Raw genomic sequence first — 19,893 nt, 5'->3', positions numbered from 1 at the left:
TTAAAAAGTAATGGCTTAATAATGCTCTAACCAGTGGATGCACTGTGATTTTTTTTTAACTATTCACATTATATTGAGGGTTAGTTTTGTATTTTTCTTATTAAATTATATCTAAACTTTTATGCATGTTCTTTTTTTTCTTCTAGTCCCTTAGGATTGATTTCTGAAAACTGAATTAAATAGTCAGTGTTTGTAATCATTTTTAAGGATGGCAAATATATTGCCACTTAAAAAAATTGAGACCTATATTCTCTCCCTGCCTGTAGTTTATGAACGTTATGGGGATCCTGCATCCAAGCTAGCACTGGGTATTTCAGAACATGTATTTCTCAATTTTGTAGGTAAAAGTAGTATATCTTCTGGTCTTAGTGTGTTTGGACTATTAAAACAGAATATCAGAGACTAGGTGCCGTATAAACAACATAAATTTATTTTTTACAGTTGTAGAAGCTGGAAACCAGAGATCAGGGTGCCAGCATGATCTACTTCTGGTGCAGACTCTCTTCTGTTTGCAGAGCTGTTTTCTTATATCCTCACATGGCAGAGATGGGGCTGGAGAGCTCTCTGGGGTCCCTTTTATTAGGGCAGTAGTGTCATTCATGAAGCCTCCTCTTTCATGATCTAACACTCCAAACCATCACACTGGGGGTTAGAATTTCAATCTACGAATCTTGGAGGGGGTCACAAATATTAGCCCATTAACAATTCTTTTAATTTTGGTTTCTCTGATATTTTAAAACCTTGACTTCATTTTTATTTATCTTGTAAATAGCTACTTTTTTCTTGGTAATTTTATGTTATGTCCTTTGCACACTTTTCCACTAGAATTTTTGTTATTTTTCTGTTGTTATTTGTAAGTGCTCTTTCTTTATTAATAATACTAATAATTCCTTATTCCCATTTCAAATGTCCAGTGTCTCTTTTAATACACTATTCTCAGTGCTATAAGTTAACATATAGGGTAGACATAAGAAGGAAATATAGGAGCAGTCTTTAATACAAAGGAGTAGTTTGATGTTGCAAAATTTCTGAGGCTTATAGAAACTTTTTTAAAAGGACAAAAATATTAACTTTAGGACCAGAGTCTCTTGTAATGCAGATTAGGTTTATCCTTATGATACCTATCCATTTCTGAATTAGAAATATACCTTTGGGGTAATAATCACAGTCTTGAAGTAGTATATAAGCTTTTAACCTGGACGCCCCCCAAAAAGGCTTTGTAGCTCAGCTAATAGAAAAGCCATACTTAACATAAGAGTTGAAGGTTGGAGGTGAGACAGGAAGGAAGGGGGCAGAGCACAACCATTAAGAACAGGATATGAGGGCTTCCCAGGGCTTCCCTGGTGGTGCAGTGGTTGAGAGTCCGCCTGCCGATGCAGGGGACACGGGTTCGTGCCCCGGTCTGGGAAGATCCCACATGCCGTGGAGTGGCTGGGTCCGTGAGCCATGGCCACTGAGCCTGCGCGTCCAGAGCCTGTGCTCCGCAACGGGAGAGGCCACAACAGTGAGAGGCCGCATACCGCAAAAAAAAAAAAAAAAAGAAAGAACAGGATATGACATAAACTGGTTAGAACCAACTAGGCCCAAGATGCTGGAAGACTTGACTTCCAGGAGACCTTGAGCCTTATTATATACTCAGTATAATACATTAGCATCTAAATGACACACCCACAGGCGCCATGACAGTTCCAAGGCCCACCATAAAAGGCCAAAAAGTGGGTGGTGGCTCAATTCCCATAAAAACGTACCACCCCTACTCTTTGGGGCCTGCTCTTGCCTTCTGAGAGGGCCCACACTCTGTTTGCGGGGTGTGTATATCTCTATATAAACCTGCTTTCACTTCACTAGGGCTCACTCTTGAATTCTTTCCTGCATGAAGCCAAGGATGCTCACTTGGAAGCCTGACCCCGGGACTCACTCGAGACTTGGGACATGTCCATCCTCTCGCACCCCATTTTTTCCTACAACAGAGGCATTATATATTTCCCTAAGCTCACCTTACTTTTGTTGCAGAGTCATAGCTAGAACCAGGGGCTTTAAAAACATATCAAGTACAGCAAAATTCTTCTCCCCCAACTGTGTATACCGATGAAACAGACAAGCCTTGTATTTTTTGAAAAATTTCCATCACAGTTATCTTAAGAATGGTAATATTACAACAGCATCAGGCTGAAATACTAAATTCTAATGGCACATTATTTATTATGAAAAACTTTTTCAACTTATCTTTACTTATATCATTTACATATTAAAGATCTAATATGTTTGCCTAAATCCTATAATCTGCCTATTTTAAATCTGTAACAGAAAACCGATCAGGACTTTTTCAAATTAAACAATACATGTGAATAATACATTCTTTCATTAAAAAAAATGTAATGGCATATCCTTCTACTTAGCATTATCCTTTAGTTATTTATACCCAAATACATATAACTGGCAACCAGAGCATTCCAAAGTTTGCTTTTCTGTTGTTTGCCCCTGTAGTGATAATTTCTATGGTAATTACAAGGATAATCCCGGGCATAACTGTAAATTCTATGGCTTAGCATGCTCAGGAAGAAACTTTAAAAATAATGGATTAGCTTATTTTAATGATGTTACATGTTTGCGTGGTTAAGAACTATTACATCCCTCTGGGCTAAGAACCCAATGCTGGCACAGACAGGATGGAAAGCCAGGTTATAGGACATCAATAAAAAGAGCAAATGGAATTCAGTGTTTGCTTTTTTTATCCTAGTCTTTCAGCTATTATGGCTGATATAGTTTATGGCAAGTCTCTGAATTAATGAAGAGAATATACTGGTAAATAGAAATGCATTTCATGCTCCACAAAGGGAAATTGAGTTGCTATGGAAAAATATACCCCCAAATAATGATAAAATGTTATACTTTTTCTAAAAAAAATTTCAAAACCCAAAAACTAATTTAAACCTTTTTAAAATGCTGGGAAGTCTCAAGTTTTTCAGAAATGCAAATATTTTAGGTCATACAATTTTAAGAATTTTATTGCAGAATTCCAAATATGTGTGTGTGTGTGTGTGTGTGTGTGTGTGTGTGTGACTGGAAACACTGATGTTTAGGGAGGAACTGGGAAATTGTTGGAAAGCTGCTCTTTTCTCACAGAAAATTCACTTTTTACAACTCTCTCTGCTGAAACTTCTAAAGACTTTGCTTTGGGGTTCAATAATGGTTGCCATTATCTGACAATGTCTGATCCATATATATATATATTTTTTTGTTTTTTTGTGGTACGCTGGCCTCTCACTGTTGTGGCCTCTCCCGTTGCGGAGCACCGGCTCCGGACACGCAGGCTCAGCGGCCATGGCTCACGGGCCCAGCCGCTCCGCAGCATGTGGGATCCTCCCGGACTGGGGCACGAACCCGCGTCCCCTGCATCAGCAGGCGGACTCTCAACCACTGCGCCACCAGGGAAGCCCCTGTATTGTTTTTAAAAAAGCAAAATACAGGTAGATGCTGAGTGACATGTAGTTATTCAAGATTCTATTAATTCTATCTCTGCTCTGTAGCCTGTTATACCAATGAGCATTTTGACCTGTATCCAATAATTTCTACAATATTGGCTGTTTTCAGGAAGAAAAAAAAGTTCAGACAGAAAACTCAAACTTCCTTTGAAATACTTCATTTGAGTGAAAATTTGAAGAATTTTGTGGTTTGCAGACTAAGTGCAACATTTGTTTGAAATGCATATGTTTGAAATCCATCATAATGTAAGTAGTATATTACACTGATCAACTTTAGGTTGAAGAAAGAAATTTCTGGAGAAAAATCTTCTATCCTACTCATCAACAGCTACCAGTGATGAGTCCCTGCCTGTTTCAGGTTCTTTACATATGTAACTGTGACTCTGTCAACTACCCAGAAAAACAAGTGGCATCACCTCCATTTTACAGGCTTGGGAACTGAAGTGACTTACCAAAGGCCATAGAGCTAGAAAGTGACAAAGGAAACTGGCCTAGATCTCAGCAACTTCAAAACTTGTGCCCTCTCCACTACACCTCTCTCCTAAAACACTGCTTCTTACTTATAACAGACACAACTACTGTATCAATAAATCTTCACCACCATCCTAAGTTAATGGGTACATGTCGGTGAGAGCTAATATCAGAGGCTGATTTCTAACACTAAAAACCGTGTTATCAAGAGCGAAATCACCAGCCACTATAAGCTGTCCCAATGTTCCTGCAAAATATTTTAGCTCTCTTTGGAGAGACTGTGAAACTATGTCACTTGTAGATTTATTGATACCTAATCACAATCTCTTTCCTATTGTCCTGGAATACTTTAATCGCTGGAAAATTTGTCATTGCTTAATGTAAATCATATGGAGTTGGAACCAAAAGGACAAGACTCAGAATTATTTATAACAAATAAGGAGTTTTCCATCTATGCAATATTCTACCTTAGTTCTAGTATATTGAAAGAATATATAACCCAGGATTACCAGCTGTAATGTAGCCCTCCCCACAAACAAACAAACACCTCATTAAAAAACAAATTCAAGGGGCTTCCCTGGTGGTGCAGTGGTTGAGAGTCTGCCTGCCGATGCAGGGGACACGGGTTTGTGCCCCGGTCCGTGAAGATCCCACGTGCCGCAGAGCGGCTGGGCCCGTGAGCCATGGCCGCTGAGCCTGTGCGTCCAGAGCCTGTGCTCCGCAATGGGAGAGGCCACAACAGTGAGAGGCCCGTGTACGGCAACAACAAAAACAAACAAACAAACAAAAAAACAAATTCAAAATCGCATTTATGCAATTTAAGCATTTCATTTTTCATTAGGTAAAGATATAACATGATTCTCTTTTTATTCTTTCCATGCATACTTGTACTCTTCCTTTTGAAGATCATTCTGTTTTGTTAAATTTATATTACTGTGTTTGAAAATCATTTAAAATTTGATGACAAGTAACTTTTTAAAAATAAAGAGGACCGGGACTTCCCTGGTGGTCCAGTGGTAAAGAATCTGCCTTCCAATGCAGAGGACGCAGGTTTGATCCCTGGTCGGGGAACTAGGGCCCCACATGCTGCGGGGCAACTAAACCCACGCACCACAACTACTGAGCTCTTGTGCCTCAACTAGAGAGGCCGCGTGCCATAAACTACAGAGCCCACACTCTTGGAACCCAGGCGCCACAACTAGAGAGAGAAGCCCATGCACCGCAACAAAAGGTCCCGCGTGCCGCAACTAAGATCCAACACAGCCAAATAAATAAATAAATAAATAATAAACAGGACTGATTTATGGAGAATTGAGACTCATTCTCTTATGGAGTACTGTTATTAATAAAAATTTACCTTATCAACATTAACATTTTATAAGCTTTAACATATTTAAAATGAGCCACAGGGTGAGCTATTAAATAGCAAAGTATTTAATTTGATTCTCTCCATATGGGTTGTCCTGTATTCTCTGTAACATTTCCTTGATTATATTAGGACTCTACTTATAAAAATATAATAAAAAAGAAAGAGAGAAAGAAAGGAAAGAAAGAAAGAGAGAGGAAGGAAGGAAGGAAGGGGGGAGGGTAGTAATTAAGAGGTACAAACTTCCAGCTGCAAAATAAATGAGTCATTGGGTATGAAATGCACAGTGTGTAGAATGTAGTCAATAACTAAGTAATATCTTTGTGATGCCATATCAAGATCATTGGTGATCATTTTGAAATGTATAGAAAAAAATCATTATGTTGTATAACAGGAACAAACATAGCACTGTAGGTCAATTATACTTCAAAAATGAACAACCATACACACAAACTCACAGAAAGAGATCAGATTTGTTGTTACCAGAGGCGGAGGTTGAGGAAGGAGGAACTGGATGAAGGCAGTCAGAAGGTGCTACAAACTTCCAGTTATAAGATAAACGAGTACTGGGGATGTAACGTGCAACATGATAAATATAATTAACACAGTTGTGTGTTATACACGCAAGTTGTTAAGAGAGCAAGCCCTAAGAGTTCTCATCACATACACAAATGTTATTTCTATTTTTTTAATCTCATTTCCCTATGAGATGATGGTCACTGAATTTATCGTGATAATCATTTCATGATGAATTTAATTTAAATCATTATGCTGGACACCTTAGACTTGTACTGTGCTGTATGTCAATTATATCTCAATACAACTGGTAGAAGAAAAACAAATGTGATTAGCGTGATATTTATTTTGTTTTTCCTAGGTTCTAAATCAATTTTATCTATATTCAAATCAAATATAATTTTTGTTTGGAGGAATCTTGTGATTTCTCCATGCTATTCACCCTTAAGATATAATAGAGTATCTATGATAGAAAGTGGTTTTTCTGAGAAGAGTACTTTGTTTGATTCTTTCTTACAAATAAGAGAATTTTTCTGAGGATTAGGAAACTGAATGCTGGCAAATAATTTAACTCCCCTTTTGCATCATGACATTGAAGATGGAAGTAATTAACGTTTTCCAGGTCTAAGCTGGACAAGGTAGGGATGAATTTCTGGCTTTTGTTGTTTTTTTCGGTAGACTTAGGAAGAATGCATGGTACCAGGTTCTGTACACTATGCAAACACTGGTAGTAAAAAAGTCCAAGTGTAGGACTGATACATGGAATTGATGTAGATTTTAAAACGTACTTTTATTCTGATACAGAAGAGAAGGAAGAGATACTCAGTATTATATTCCCTGCTTCCAAGGTGAAGCACGGTGCAAAGAACCCTGTCGGTTTTGCCAGGTAGGATAATAACACTGTTTTCTGGACTCCCTTCTAATTTTTTCCAGGTCACTTTACTGCAGGGTATACACGTTATGACCATGATTCTCCTACTGTTAGTGCAAATAATTTATCCAAACCACGTATATTTGTATGAACAACAATGTGTGACACAGAGGCGGTTCACCCCTACTGTCTCATGGTGAGATTTCTTGATTTAGAATTCCAAGTATCCACTGGAAATTTCAAATTAAATGGCAAGACGTGACCTTTAAAAGTCTCTTCCAGATACCGCTTAGAAAGTTCTGTGGGAATCATTCCCTCCTCCTTCCTCCTCTTTGCCTTTCAGTTTTGGATGTGTTGGTTTAAAAATCAATCATTTTGTCATTTAAGAAGTGATCATACATTTCTAACAGGAGAGAAAGTAAGGGCATGAGAAAAGATGACTTTTTTACTTTAAATAATGGTAACAAATGCTTATCAAGGAAGGTTTGTTTGGCTCAGAATTAAAGTCATCATATATAATAGGAGTTTAGCATTTTGCTTTCCATCCAAACCAAGACTGCTTGCTCAAGCGCCTTTGAGAAACAACACAAGATGACTTAGGCTATTAGATTCTGTCAGCATAAATCTTCCCTATTGGCAATGGGAATCTATTTATTTATTTAGGAAAAAAAAGAAACCTTTCCTATGCCAGGAGAATGAATGCTACTAAATGAATACATTAAAGACAATGGAACTTTTATCCACTGTTATGAATTAGTCTTTACACAGTACAGCACCCACAAGACTGCAAATTATATTTCTGTCTTTATCCACTTGGCAAAATGCACACTTATTACCACCATTCATTTATAATCTAATTCAATCATCTAGGCAATAGATTTTAATGGGTTCTGCTACTTCTTGATGTGCCCCAGGGGAAGAAGGATTTTGTTTGGTTTTCCTCCCTGCATCTAAGAGACTGTGTTGGTTCTACCCACTTGTAAAAACAGTCTTGCTCTGCATGTTTGCTGTGCAAAATAGGGCGTGGTGAGCATGGAATAGAGACTCATTTTAGGGAAACCCTCCAGTTTTACCTGATATTGTATTTATAGTAACAGGAAGTTATACACAGATTTATGGTCTCACATCAGTGGCTAGACACAGGTGCTGTGACCCAGCAGAGAGCTGTATCACACGGGAGTAGAGAAAATTCTGCTCATGCATTTAGTTGCACGTTTCTACATTTCAGTCCTAATACCTGGGAAGGCAGACTTCAATATGCTCTGTTAATTAAAAATTTTATCATAAATTATTTTTTCCAAAATATTATCCAGAGTAAAGGTCTAGGAGCTACTTTGTACAGATAATCTCAAAACGTAAAATGTTTTAGAAGCAGAAGTGCTGTATATATCAGCTCCACCATGGAGAAGCAATATTAATTCACCACATTTTATTTGCATGACAATTGACATGTCATCACGTTAATTCATGTGACAGCCTTTATAGTATTATCCACATTTTTAAGATCAAAAGAGGTGACATCATTTGTTCAAGGTCACAGAGCTAGTTGGTGGTGGCACCAGGACTTATGGCTCCACAGTTGACATTCTTTCCACTTTATCTCCTTAAGAAATTGGAATACTTGTCGATTCATCATTGGTAAAGAAGAGGAAATGTATCTTCAGCTCCTAAGGGTCATGCTTGATTATTCCCCAGATGAGGACTATTTTGGTCACCTCTCAATTCATGCCAGGATATGCTTTCATAGTCTCCCTCAGAGAAGATTCTTGCCATTGTTTTGGGTGACTCCAAAATGCCAAAACACGGCCCTTCAGCTCCTTGCTTGTCTCCACTGCTGAGACATCTGCTTCCCACCAGTTCAGCCACCCACTGGAATCCACTGTCATCTCTCTGACTGTAACCCCCTAGAAACTTAATCATGTTACCTGATGAGAGGCAAAACAGCTCAGTGTTACTTTCATGGGCTCTGGAATCTGACCCCTGGACTTCAACCCTATTCCAGTTCTACAGTTTACTAGCTGGGCAAGTTTTAGTGTCATGGTCATAAAAAAGTTGATAAGATTAAAAGAGTTAATAATACATGTAAAGAGCCAAACAACCTGGCATTTAGTTAGTGCTGAATAAATAGCATCTTTTTAAGCCCTTCAACCTTTGACCCCCTCTTTCTCTCCAGTCTTCACCAATGTGTATACTGGGGGAAATCCCTGAGAATTGTGGTTGCGAATCTGTGAACAGTGGAAACCCACTGGCTAACTTCCATGAGAGAGTGGTTCCTAGACCAACATAGATGCATGGAAGACACAGGTGCATGGAAAGAAGCACAAATAATGGGGTTTACGGATACAGGGATGGGAGCAAAGTCCAGATAGGCTGTTGGATTCTGAGTAACATGAGAAAACTGGGAACACTGTCAGCCCAGGAAACATAGGCAGGGATGTGTCGTCCTAAAGCACATTTTCACACAAGCCTAATGGCTGGGGAATTCCAGGTGAATGTGTGAGTGTGAAATTCCCTTCAAGAAAAACAGTATCTGAGAAGAATGGGTGAAAATACTGGGAAGTGAATCAGAGAGCAAGCAAATCTTCCTCTCCAGTTCATTATTTCTCTGTCTGGGAGAAGGGGAACACAGTAATAGCTGTTCCCTGATGTGACTTCATACCTTGGAGACTCCTAAGGCACATTCACATATTGAAGTTTCTTAGAACTCCTGTTGTAAACCAGTAAGCTTAACTGTGTTTCAGCCTGGTCTTCCTGTTCCTAACTTTTATTTATTCTATTTTCTTCTTATCTACACCCCAATCCAGGAGATCAGATGTGAGATCTTTACCGTGGAAAAAATAAAGGACAAGATACAAGACCATGTTAGAAAAAGTTACCAGAGTACACAGTTCTAGGAAGTTCACTTTTGCAGAGATGGTTTGGATTTAATGATTCACATGTATAAGAGAAAGACACTGGGTTCCTTGATTCCAAAAACTAGCTCTCCATGCAAATACTAGGGGATAACCCCCTGAACTCTGCCATCTCACTTTGTTCACCTGTATAGTAGAGATTATAGTGCTGGTCTGACTCAAAGGAAAAACAAAGAAGGTAAAAGTTAAATGAGACAATGCATGGAAAGTGCTTAGCAGAGGGCTTGACACAGATAAAGGAGATATTACAAGTTTTGCTTTTATTATTGTTATTTTGCTCCTCAGCTTACAGAGTTCAAAAGCTTAAACTATTTAACAAATATCATATGATATAACTTATATGTGGAATCTAAAAAAAATGGTACAAATGAACTTATTTACAAAACAGAAATAGAGTCACAGATGCAGAAAACAAACTTATGGTCACCAAGGGGGAAGGGAGGGGGGATAAACTGGGAGATTGGGACTGACATACACACACTACTATATATGAAATAGATAACTAATAAGGACCACTTGTATAGCACAAGGAACGCTACTCAATACTCTGTAATGACCTATATGGGACAAGAATCTAAAAAAGAGTGGATCTATGTATATGTATAACAGATTCACTTTGCTGTACACCTGAAAGTAACACAACATTGTAAATCAACTCTACTCCAATAAAAATTAATTTTAAAAAAGCTTAAACTATTTAGAGTACAACAACACTGTTGGTGATAAAAAGAACTCTGTCTTCCAAATATGAGGACCAGAGTCCTAGATTTTCACTGAAATCTTATCTCTGGAAACAGTCTTAAATTTGCCAATTTAGAAAAATAAGTAGTGTCGTAAATATGAAAACTGCGCCTTAAGTTCTACTTGGCGGTAGGCGATGGAAAGGTTTTGCTTTGTCTTATTAACTACAATAGATTGAAAAAGAATGATATACATCTTTTTTGCACTTTTTAAAAACCAAGAAGAAAAACAGCAAATAAAGTGATGGACTTAAAGCTGCCCGACCTTCACGTACTTCATCAGCACACATTGCTAACTGAGGTATCTGATCTCAGAATGGAAAATGTTTCCAGATAATTGTTTTATTTCTCCACCAGGCAAGGAAAGCACCTCTTCTCCACAGACCATAAATCCTTGAACTTTCAGAAAGATATTGAAAGATACTTTCATTCAAAACTTCAAAACAAATGACAATAACGATAAAACTATTCTAATATTATTTCTAACCCACGTGGAAGGAGTCATGTGTACACCTGCCAGAGTGTGTTCAGTCACTATCGTATTTGCGCTTAATATGTTATGATTTTACATATACATTTAGGTCAATATCGTGTTGCAAGTACCTTCAGATGAAATCAGATTCTACATTCTTCTCCTCACCTCTCACAAACCTTCTGGTCTGTGTACCGACAAAGGGTATGACGGTTAATAACTGAAGCAATCTGATCAAATGATGTTGCAATGTTGCAAAGTTTACACTTTGAATTTTGATGAAGCTGAACCTTTCTCAAACAATAATATTAACCCATCATTTTGACAAGATCATCCAGCTGGAATGGACAGAGCTCTCATGCCCTTTTGACAAAAGATTTAATGGTCTTGCTTCCAGTAAATTCTGCCCTCAAAAGTTCATTCTACGATAGTCAGAGGGTGCGTCCAACATAGGTGAGACTCTGGTATTCCTCACTAATAGCCTGCTAAAAGCTTCCTATCTCACTCAGCATAGGGCTGTCTCAGAAAACAATCATCTAAGAAGGAATAGAAAACGGATGACCTAAGGAAGAAATTCAGTGGAAAAATGCAGAGAATAAATTTATGTCTAATATTTGTCATCTGTTTCCATAATTGCCCAGCCAATTTCTTCTCTTTTTTTTAAATAAATGTATTTATTTTTGGCTGTGTTGGGTCTTCATTGCTGCACATGGGCTTCCACTAGTTGAGGGGAGCGGGGGCTACGCTTTGTTGTGGTGCGTGGGTTTCTCATTGTGGTGGCTTCTCTTGTTGCAGAGCACGGGCTCTAGGTGCATGGGCTTCAGTAGCTGTGGTGCACGGGCTCAGTAGTTGTGGCTCGCAGGCTCTAGAGCACAGGCTCAGTAGTTGTGGCACACGGGCTTAGTTGCTCTGCGGCATGTGGGATCTTCCCGGACCAGGGATCGAACTTGTGTCACCTGCACTGGCAGGTGGATTCTTAACCACTGTGCCACCAGGGAGGTCCTGCCCAGCCAATTTCTGAATTGAACTTACATCAGAAGAGCTTAAAAGTTGAGACACTAGATTTCACTCATATTTTCATATTGAGAAATGTGTGCATGAGAACCCGAAATGTACCTTTCTACTGCTCTCTACTATGCCATCCTCATTAATTGATTAATGTTCTACCCCCAAAAGTGGCCCTGCTGCATTTCTCTATCTGTTCCTAAATCTGGCTTCATTCCAGCCATGCTGGTCTCCTGTAAATACCTCAGGGCCTTTGCACTTGCTACTCCTAGTACTTTACCCTGGGACACAGCTTCCTCCCTCTCTTCCTCCTGTAGGGTTGTCTGCTCAAGCATCATTTCACCATAGCACCACTCCCTTCACTCTTTTCCCCCTTGTTCTGCTTCATTGTTCTTCAATTTTCTTTCTCCCCTCACTAGGTGTGAACTTCATGAAGGCAGAAACTTTGCTTGTTTTGTTTACTGCTGAATCTCAAGCCCTGGAAATCTGTGGAATAAAAGTGCCACTAAATAAAAATTCATTGGATCAACTGTGTGAATAAATAAGTGAAGCATTTTCAAATCTTATCTGCACATGGCTAAATATGCAAACAGAGTGCAGAAGGCACAACAGTCCCCATGTCAGGCCAAACCCAGTCCTTTTATAAGAACCTGAGACTAAATGTAAAAATAAGCCCAAGGAATGAGAAACAGGCCAGGTGGGAGTAGACCCACTAAGACTTAGAGTCAGAGATTGCTCACAAACCTCTCAGCTATTAGAACTAAGAATGTCTCTGCTAATCTAGCTTCAAGAATTCTGTGACTGGCTTTTCTCAGGGGTGGATTAAGCCCAGAGACAAGGGGTAAAGATCAATGTGGAGTCTGTTCCCCTGCCCTTCAATGTGGATGACCTAACTCATCTTGAGCATGTTCTGGCTCCAATGAACTAGTATTATAAAATCCTTGAATTTCAAAGCTGGAATGGATTTTTGTGTAGTTGAGCCAACACGCCTCATAAATGAGTAGGCAATAGAGTGATTTTTATTTCATTAGTTAATGTCTTTTATTAACCAATATACAATTACTTGTCTTCTGGTTTGTTGAAACAATAGGTCAGACAACATTTGCCCCAATGTCTGTCCAAGTGGCTGGCCAGAAAAACTCCAGCACCACATTCACTTGAAGGGCACTCCTGAAGAAGGTGACTGATTTTGCCATTCTCATCCCCCTTATAGTATTTCAGGACAGCCAGCTTAACCTTCTTTCTCTTATGCTTGTTCTTCTTGGGAGTGGTGTAAGACTTCTTCTTCCTTTTCTTAGCACCACCATGAAGTCTCAACACAAGATGTAGAGTGGACTCCTTCTGAATATTTTAGTCAGACAAAATACGCCCATCTTCCAGTTGCTTGCCTGCAAAGATCAGTCTTTGCTGGTCAAGGAAGGAATTCCTTCCTTGTCCTGGATCTTGGCCATTACATTTTCTATTGCATCCAAGGGTTCGACCACGAGAGTGATGGTCTTCCCCATCAGGGTCTTCACAAAAATCTGCACATTGGCGGCAGTGCCACTGCAGATGGAAGATCCAAAAGCTAGAGTGACATTTTTAAAAATTCAAATGTTTGCACTCAAGGCTTGGGGAAACTATCTTCCGAGAAATAATTTTAGATTAGAAAGAAATAAGGACTGAGTCATTGCTTCTGAGAGATGCTACGTAGCATCCACAGAAATTCCTGGTGAAGCTTAAACATTTACAGAAGAATAGAGTGATGTTACTATCAGTGTGCTACACTGTTATTTGATACCCAGGTATGTTGAGTCCTGGGGTCTGGGTTGAATTAACAAAAGGTGACAGAGGAAAACAAGGGCAGGAGGTAACCAGGTGAGTGACCAGGCCATGGTGGTGTCTTTTTTCCATTTGGGCCGCTCTAACAAAAATACCCCACAGAGTGTGGCCTATAAACAACAGAGATTTATTGCTCACAGCTCTGGAGGCTGGAAGTCTGAGATCAAGGTGCCAGCATGGTCGGGTGAAGAACCTCCTCTGGTCAAAGATTTCTCATTGTGTCCTCATATGGCAGAAGGGATGAGGGAGCTCTCTGGGGTCTCTATTATAAGACACTAATCCCATTCCTGTGGGCTCCATCCTCATGACCTAAGTGGCTCCCAAAGGCCCAACCTCCTAATACCACCACATTTGGGGGTTAGGATTTCAACATATGAATTTTGGGGGAACAGATTCAGACCATAGTAGATGATTTCAAGGCGTCCACAGAGGGTCACTGAAATTTGACCTTGCTGACAAATGAACGCCACTCTCCTCATTATAATCCAAAGATATCTAAACACACTTCTGCAAGTTGTGGCCACTTGGACCAAACAGAGGGCATAATTCCTGGCTAAGAGCAAAGAGCTGAGGACTAGAGAGATCACAGTTCTAGTTTTAAAGTCCAGGCTATTCATGCCTCGTTTTTAATGACTTGTCAGGCAGAGGACTCAGGTAACCTGCCTTTCCCACTTCAGGCACAGCCTGGATCCCTGGCATTCAATCTGGATTTGATCTATTACAAAGTATTGATATCTGCAAAACTTCTCCACTCAACCTGAGTCCTGGCCTTGGCCTCTTCTGGCTTCCCTGTTCTTCACTGCCCACTTCCTGGTGTGGCAGTGGACACTGTTCACCATTTGTGACCACAGGCTTCAGTCTTAGGATATTATAAGTGCATTTATGGAAGAAATTCTTCAGAATGATAAGTTGGATACTGAAATAGGTTACAATGAGAAAAAATGTCAACATGAAAACTGAAGCAAAGGAATTCAAATAAAAAGTGAAGTTAGAAATATAAATGGGAAATAAATTCCATTAATGGGGTCTTGGAAAGTAACTGACTTTTATATTATGGAGTGTTTTTTAAAAATAATTACAGATTCAACAAAGAAATGAGCTGCTACCATTCCAATCTATGTGTTTCTTAACTTTGGTTTACAGCAAATAAACCACCACAGTGTAAAGAAGCAAGCAAAAGGACAACCAAGTTAACTACCCAGAAACTGCCTCTGTCCCATGTGGACTCTGCATGGGTGCCCTCCCTTCTCTGTATTTGCATACTCCTCACTCCTCAGTCTTGGTAAAGTGTGGACTATCCATCAATCTTAGTCTTACATTTAAAACTCATTAAAACTCTGTTTGCCATTCCTCTAAAAGATTAATCACACAAGTCCAACATGATAGCTTTGCCAATTAAAATGTTCCCGCTTTACCATTTCATTTCAAGTGTATTGTAATTATATTATATTGCTTCTGGTTGAGTTAGAAAATTTATTCAAATAATAATCCTATTTTTCGTATATGGTACACTCTTAGCACTATTTCTCATGTTAATTATGCACAAAACTTGAAAATGTACTTATGTGTCTAAAGAAGTAAGATTGTCTTTGTCTGTCTATCTATCTATCTATCTATCTATCTATCTATCTATCTATCTATCCATCCATCCATCCATCCATCTATCCATCCATCCATCCATCCATCCCTTAAACTGTGCGGTTATGTAAATATCCACAAATCCATAAGAAGGGTTAATTACTTACCCTTTGGGTGTCTTGGCTTTTTGTACAACCACTTTTCTATCTCTCACTTGTGTGTGCTCTGTTTTTTTTGGGGGGGCGGGGGGCTCGCCGTGTGGCACGTGGGATCATAGTTCACGGAACAGGGATGGAACCCATGCCCCCTGTAGTGGAAGCATGGAGCCTTAACCACTGGACCACTGGGGAAGTCCCTCACTTGTGTTTTTGTGTTTTTTTGTTTTGTTTTGTTTTGTTTTGTTTTTTTGCAGTACGCAGGCCTCTCATTGCTGTGGCCTCTCCCATTGTGAAGCACAGGCTATGGACGTGCAGGCTCAGCGGCCATGGCTCAAGGGCCCAGCCACTCCACGGCATGTGGGATCCTCCTGGACCGGGGCATGAACCCGTGTCCCTGCATCGGCAGGCGGACTCTCAACCACTTGCGCCACCAGGGAAGCTCCCTCACTTGTGTTTTTAATAAGAAATTTATACCAGAGATCACATTCATTTGCCTGCTCAGGCTTATAAACAGATTCATAATGGGAATATGGTTCCCAGTTATGTGTTTTGAGAAATCACTTGTGCTTAGTCGATCCTATGAGTTAGAGAGAGAAGCAGTTCCTGGCATCATTCCCTATGTCCCAACTTTTGACTTATCCTTCTCCAGGATTAAGTCAGAGCACAAACCCCTTGTTCTAGCTGTCCTAGATACTCAAGAAAGCATATATGGATGTGTTTACAATATTAAAAAAAAACAAACTAATCTTAAGGATCCTTTTTTTCCTTTGTCATGCAAAAAAGCGAACAGCAAACACTCACTCAATTTCTTTTGTTTTCTTTTTGTTTTTTAATGAATTGGTAAGCACTGAATGAAGGAGACAGATGTTCATGAACTCCAGGTCAAGCTAAGCTTTGGCAGCCAGAAAAGTGTTCCTAATAAATATGATTTTATTTTTGAATGAGAGAGACAGATTTCTGGTTTTCTTTTCCACTCTCAACTGATTAGTGTAGCAAGCTCTACAGAGATTGCCAAAATTAATTAGAACCAATTTTAATTAATTATTTCGAGTTAATTTTTGTTAACTAGAGGTGACCCAGAACTAAGATTCACTTTTGAGATTATATCTAGGTAAATGATTCTAAAACTAAATTGTAAATATGTTGGATTTTTCATTCATTCATCAGATATTTACTGATACCCTACAATGTGCCTATGCCTCTTTAAGGCATTGGGAAATTTGGTAGTTAACCAGTCAAAAATTCCTTCATTTTTAGTTGAGAGAGAAAGATAATGAAGTAAATAAGTAAATACATATAGAGTATGTTAGAAGGCAATATAAAGGAAACAGGGATACGTAGTGTCAAGGGTTCAGCTCTAAATAAAGTATTGTGGGGTCTTCACTGAGTGGATGTTGAGAGGGAGCAGGCAGGTGATGAGATGTCAGGAGAGCCCCAGGTGAGGAGGGAGCATCTTCAATGTCTCTGGGGGGAGAGAGCACCCCAAGAACAGTGTGCCTACAGCCCAGAAAGGGGCTGAGCATCAAAAGATGAGCTCAGTGGAGCAACAGGGCTCCAGCAAGGAGAATGGTCCGTCACTGTAGGAACTTTGATGTTTACTCTGAGTATCTGAAAGGCCATAAGAAGTATTTGAACTAAGAAGTGAACTGACCTAATTTATGCTTTTAAAGATCATGCTGACTCTGGTGTTGAGAACAGACTGTTGGGGAACTGAAGCTGGGAGGCTGGTAATGGGGTAAAGGTAACAATTTAGGTTCAGTGGGCAAGTGGACCAAGCAGGTAAGGAGGTGGTGAGAGGTGGTTGATCCTGGCTAGATCATGAAAGTAAGGTGGCAGGATTGGTTATTGGTTAGAATATGGGATTGAAGAGATAAAAAGAGCCAAGATTAACTCATATGCTATATTAACTAAAATTATAGGAATAGTCAATCATGGGTTTGATGTAGGTGTTCATTCATTGTGACCATATTTACTATGAATTCCTGAAAACATGAGAGAAGGAAATCTTTCTAAGCTACCTTGAGTACAGGTAGGGATCCCAAAATGATTTCTCCCTTTCTGCTTTGATTTCCCTCATTGAAAAGATATTTCTTTCTTCTCCCCTGCCAAATATTTTCTTTAGACTTCATAAGCATCTTAACGTTTTTCTGTCTTTCAGAGCACACATTTTTCTTAAATAATTACATTAAAAATTACTAAATATATCTTATATTTTCACATAGTTACTGTTCACATTGTTATTAATCTGCATACCTTTTCCCATTAAACTGTAAAATATTCTTTTAGAAAACTCGTTCACTATGTGTACTCAAAGTTTCTCTTGAAATAATAGAAAATACCCCAAACTAGACTGTTCTTTTTTTTTGCATTCTCTTCCAGTCCGTGTTGTTACTTTCACAAAGTGAATACAATTCATGGGTTGCTCTCAATTATTGTAGATGGATATTCATGTTTCAGCAAACGGCAAAAAATTTGAAACATAATAAGTGTAGCAGCTGTGCACCTGGGCATTCTCACATGATCTCTGTCCCAATTTTGAAATGCAAGGATTAAGCAAACAAAAGTGAGACAGCTTTCCTGTCACCTTTATTTTGCCAAACTGACTCAAATGAAGATGACTTTTGACTCCCGATTTGTAATTATTTCAGGAGCAGCTCCTGAAAAATTCAGAGCTATCACACAACATCTGTTTCTCCATCCAGAATCGTTCAGACCCTGAAAATATTAAAACAGCTTAAGGCAATTAAATAAATTTAGCAGGTGGTCCAGTTTAGCCTCTCAGAAAATACTGGAGAGAAGATAACCAAATCCATCTGGAGTTTGTTGATATTTCTTGGAATTTCATTATAAGAATGTGGGTACTGCTACAGCATACGGGGACTAACTCACACAGAATGTGGTCGAAGACAGTAGTCAATGTCAGTCTACAGGTACAGATGGCCATTTTTGAGTAACCTTCCCTAACGGCAGACTTTATGGAAACAGTTTGGGAGTACAACTAAAAATAAACTTCATGGGACTTTTATTTCCTAATTTAAAAAGAGAAAACAATTTTTAATAAGAGACTGTTCTGTCCTACAGCCATTCACCTGGAAGGTAGCTCATTTGGAAGAGCTACTGATTATCATTGAGTTCTAGACTTTTTATCGGTGTATCCTATATCCTGACACTCACCCGTCAGTTTCCTCATGAGTTCATTTGGATCCACCGTCTTTGAAAAAAATTGAAGAAATTAGGGCAAAATGGACTAGCCAGTGTCTTCCAAACTCTACCATCAAATCAACACTAGACTATGATGCATCACATTTAGAGGAAAGTTTACAGATTCAAGTGTAAAAATTACTATGAACAATAAGAAAATTTTATCTCCTTTCTCTTCCTTTTCCAAAGTGTTCAAAATTGCCAGCTACCATCTTGCATTCTAATTTGAAGTATTTAAAAAAAAATCATGCCTCTAATAACGACAGTCAAAAAATTACTTGCTAAAGAGCATACTTATTCCCAGATTCCTGAGATACTGACAAGATGACAGCATTCCCAAGGCCCCTGTTCATCATTGTTCTGTAAGACTGTCAGTATGAAAGTGACTGATGCCTTCTCATCCACTTGCTTCCCCCCCCACACATCAACCAACCAATTCTTTGTGACAGGCTCATTTTTCGGGGCAAACAATGTTCTATGTGTTGGTCGGGTTTCCACACACGCATGTACAGAAGCAGAAATGTTACACAGGTAGAATTAACAAGGAAAGAAAATGGTGTTATGGCCATCTTTACAGGGTCAAGAAGAAGGGGCTGGACACAGCAAAGACATAGAGTCCATAATAGGACCTAGATGCCCAGGCCCAAGGGTGGTATTACTCACAAGGGTACTCACTGGATCCATCCAAGGAGCTCAGGCATAAGCTAATCTACAAGGCTGATACCCACGTCATTGCCTGCAGTTGGTCTGAACTGTGGCCCACACATGCAGGAGGTGTCATTGGAACCAGCACAGGCTGTGGGTTCCATCAGAGGATGAGGAGACCCAGGCTCTCCAGGCTTACCTGCCCCCACCCCAGACATGACAGGCCACCTAGACCACGTGATTGCTTCCCTCTTTTCTCCCCACCTTCCTCTTCCTGCGTGCTTTCTACTTGTCCTGGCTTTATTTCAAATGGACCAACCCTGAGAAGCCCCTCTCTCCTCTTCCCTCACTGGGACCAGTCTTACTACATGTCCAAGGCTGAGGACAGTCCTGACGGTTGAGGTCTCTGGAGTGAGTGGCTATTGTGTCAGTTCCTGTTCTCTAAGTTGGGCTGGTGCCCGACGCTACCCAGAACATTCTTGAAGGTAAATAACTTGTAATAGGGTCTGTCCCTTGAAATATAATTTGGTTTGTTTTCTCTGTGTGTGTAGGTATGTAAAAAAAATAACTAAGTAAACAAATAAATACATTTTAATTCAATGTTTTAAAAAGGTGATTGGGTTCCTAGGAGTATCTTTGTACTTACAGAAAT

At 39.4% G+C, this 19,893-nt stretch overlaps 1 protein-coding gene and 1 pseudogene across 3 annotated transcripts in view; both read right to left on the bottom strand.

Moving 5' to 3' along the window:
* Positions 1–19,893, bottom strand: part of CTNND2 (catenin delta 2) — a gene marked incomplete at its 5' end in the record, with an annotated part of 948,683 nt that overhangs the window by 492,994 nt on the left and 435,796 nt on the right. The gene's annotated exons all lie outside the window — the stretch shown is intronic.
* LOC309804449 (ubiquitin-ribosomal protein eS31 fusion protein-like) overlaps positions 12,855–19,893 on the bottom strand; it is a 39,054-nt pseudogene continuing 32,015 nt past the window's right edge. The window contains exon 2 of the transcript in view: positions 12,855–13,405. The product of the transcript in view is annotated as a ubiquitin-ribosomal protein eS31 fusion protein-like (transcript). The remainder of the gene's footprint in view (positions 13,406–19,893) is intronic.

This window comes from Mesoplodon mirus (genome assembly GCF_964341445.2).
Source record: "Mesoplodon mirus genome assembly, chromosome: 5".
Classification (NCBI taxonomy): domain Eukaryota; kingdom Metazoa; phylum Chordata; class Mammalia; order Artiodactyla; family Ziphiidae; genus Mesoplodon; species Mesoplodon mirus.
Note: the sequence above shows the minus strand (reverse complement) of the source record. Positions and strands in the feature narration are given on the sequence as shown.